The sequence below is a fragment of the Trifolium pratense genome, linkage group LG5 (assembly GCF_020283565.1).
Source record: "Trifolium pratense cultivar HEN17-A07 linkage group LG5, ARS_RC_1.1, whole genome shotgun sequence".
NCBI classification, from domain to species: domain Eukaryota; kingdom Viridiplantae; phylum Streptophyta; class Magnoliopsida; order Fabales; family Fabaceae; genus Trifolium; species Trifolium pratense.
Window position 1 is genome coordinate 6425863 of NC_060063.1, and position 3700 is coordinate 6429562.

Sequence of the window (3700 nt, forward strand, 5' to 3'; positions counted from 1 at the left end):
CAGTAAATGGAGAAATGGTTGATAGATACGGCATAGGAGAGCGAGATCGTGCATCAGAAAGTGGGGAAAAACGTGATGAAACCGTTCCCGCGCTACAAATTTTAGAGGGAAAATTCGAATCAAACTCAAGCACTTCACCCCTTTGGACTTCGTGCTTGGGGGGCTGTGGACTGGGCAATGGGCTTAAGAAAATATCCAATAAGCCCAATTAGAGTAAAAAGGATGATAAGCCCAAAGCAGGTAAAACACAAAACAGGCGATTAGAAGCTAGGGCGCGACCATCAATTCTAAGACAACGCCAAAAAAGGATTGGATTCTGCGTTACTGAAAATATCTTCTCCTTCCTTGCATCAACCGCTAACTTAAGAAGGAAGAATTAAACTTCTCGCAACTGCCATAGCTTGGAGACCAAGATTCTCATCCCTATTTTCACGCCACACCACCGAAGAAGATGCTAAGGACCGGATTTTTAGGAACCCTTGCTTGGAGAAGAAGACTGGAAGCTCTATAAATAGCTCCATACTCTCATTTGTAAAGGGACGAATTCTGACTTATTAAACTCCCAGGGTTGTTGGGATTGAACTGAGTGTATTCACACCATTTGATCAATAATACAAACCCCCCTTGTTTTTTACCAGAACAGAAGGCTAGGGTTAGAAACATCACAATTGCATTACTTGATAAAATAGAGTTACAAGAGATTGTTATATAGCAAAACCTAGTGGACTATAAACCTAATGGGTCCAATTGCATAAGCCCAATATTTTATTATCTAACACCTATCCTCAAACTCATGATGCATTCACAAGAAGCATTGTGAGTTTGTCAAACAAAATACTTAAAAACATACCAAATAACATAAACTTCTAACACTACCGCTCAAGCTAAAGTTTACTAAACTTTAAGCTTGTTACAAATTAACCCAGAAAATAAACCAACTCAACTAATAACTAAACAATTTAGAGAAAGCAACCAAAGTGAATAATCATCCGTGAGAAAAGTAGCATCCAAAGAGAGAAACCATCAGATAGAAGAGCAGTAACGAAACCAAACGGAACAGCAAACCAAACCAAATTGTTCCAATCCAAATTGAACCAAATCAAACCAATCCAAAGTAGAGAGAAAGAGAAGCATCCAAAATAGAACAACAGAGGGGAGCAATCCAACAGAAGAGAATTCATCAGAGAGAGAAGCAATCAGACATAAGAAAATCAACAGGGAGAAGCAATCAGACAGAATCCAGACAAAAACATCATCAATTAGAAGCGAAATCATTAGAAAGAAACAATCAGACGGAAGAAATCATTAGAGAGAAGCAATCAAACAGAAGAATTGACAGAGAGAAGGTCAATCAAACAGAAGAAATCAATAGAGACAATCAAAGAGAAGAACCAAACAGAAAGAACCAATTAAACAGAAGAAGCCAATAAGGGAGAATATCAATCAAACAAAGAAGAACTCAAAAGGGGAGAGACAATCAAACTAGAGAGATCACAAGAAACCAAATTGTGAGCACTCGACTCACCAAACAAAACCAAACATTACCTCACCAAACTGATTCATTCAAACAAATCTCCAAATTAATGGAACCAGACCAACAAAACTAGATCAAACAACCCAAATCTAGACAAACAAACCAAACTGATATTTTTTTTATTTTTTTATTTTTTTTTATTTTTTTTTTTTACCAACTCAAAACACCAAACAGTGTCTATTCCTCTAAACAAACAAATCCAAAAAGTATCATCAAGTCATCAACCCAAATCAAACCGACACAGACGACACAGACGACACAGACGAAACTGAGATTTCCACTAAATAAACACTGACATGGAATTGCAAAATTGTGAATAACAGTGACGTGTTGATGATGGTGAACAACACCAGCCACAAGTTCATTCCTTAACCAATTCAACCAAGCATTTGTTAATTACTATGTGAAAACAAATCCAATCTACTAGATTTTTCTCACTAGATTAAGATCAAAGGGGAACAATCAAAGTGTCAGACCAAAACAAAAGAGTAACTTAAAGACGTAAAAGTTGAAACCCAAAGAAGAAAAATGTTAAGATTCCACCATACACAAAGACAACGAAGGACAACAACATACAGAGACAAAGCCAAAATCCACCGATCTAAAACAATTTCAAAGTGGATCAACATCCTCTTTGAAGGCAAGAAAGAACCAACAACAAATTTCAAAGTGGATCAACCAACTAGAAACCTGAACTGATTTGAACCCAACGACTTCACTACCAACACAGAGGCCACAACACAGGATATCCCACAACACACGATGCTTGCAATCTTTTAATCTCTCTTAGAACCAAATCGAATAGGGGCCAACGACCAATAATGCTTTCACAGACCGAATCAAAAGCAAAACTTAAATTCCCACTTTTGGGAACTTTACAGCGGAATAACTTTCATCACCTCAAGGTGGATTGAAACAAGCTCTGATACCATGTTAGATTCAGAGATACAAAATAGAGAAGTGAATAATGAAGGCTAGGGTTAGAAACATCACAATTGCATTACTTGATAAAATAGAGTTACAAGAGATTGTTATATAGCAAAACCTAGTGGACTATAAACCTAATGGGTCCAATTGCATAAGCCCAATATTTTATTATCTAACAGCTTCAACTTCCAAAAGTTTTAGAGACAAAGGATATTCAAGAATGGCTTCAAAATACATGTTTTAGATTTCATATTGAACAACCATTATACGTGTTGCATGACCATAAGACTGACGTAGACGGAAAAAGATATTATAGATATCGAGCGTCGTTGACAACAAAGATGCTAGGTAAACCGAAAGTTTGTCTTGGTAATTTTGCAAGAACACATGAAAAGGCATGTGATATGGTTGCGATAATGTTATTGCATGCGTAGATTGTTATCGTCAACAAACCACAAATTAATTGATTATAACTATTATAATGTTATTCTGCTCGAAGACCAATTGGAAAGAATTGCAGACGAAAATTACCAACTACATTTGGAGAATGCCACTTTGTCAGAAGATATTAAGTTTTTAAGTTCTATTAGATTTACTGATTTAAAAAATGATGTTTAAAAACCATGTATTGTAATTTAAGAAAATAGTTACTTATATTATTATAATGAATATGCAGTTAGTTATTAAATTATGCAAATTAAATGATTTTTTTTTAACGAAAGAATTATTATGTTGTTACATATGTGTATCAATTTTTTTTTAACAATATATGTGTATCAAATTTTAGTACACATCTTTTTTTAATCTGTATCGGTAGGGGTGTAATCGGACCCGTTTGGATCGTTTAGAGTGAATCTGATATCCGAGTCAATAAACTCTCAATTGTAGTTTAGTCTAAATACTGTTATATCTATTAGAAGTCTTGCACTCATATTGTAATGGAGGATATTAATGTTATAGGAGTTGAAGATGCATTTCTCATCAATGGTAGTAATATATGAAAGTAGATGATACACTTAGTGGTTGTGTATCAAACAAAGAAAATGATGCTGAACCTATATTTAAAGAGTTAACCCTTCAAGTTGTAATGGAAGAAATAACAAGCTTGAAACATCTGCTCTATGAAGTGTTGAACAAACAAGATTGTCATTTTAAGGTAAATATATTGATATTTTTTAAAAGAAATTCTATGTAATTTTTGAAAAACTATATGTATTTTTTGAAAAACTATATCTAAAG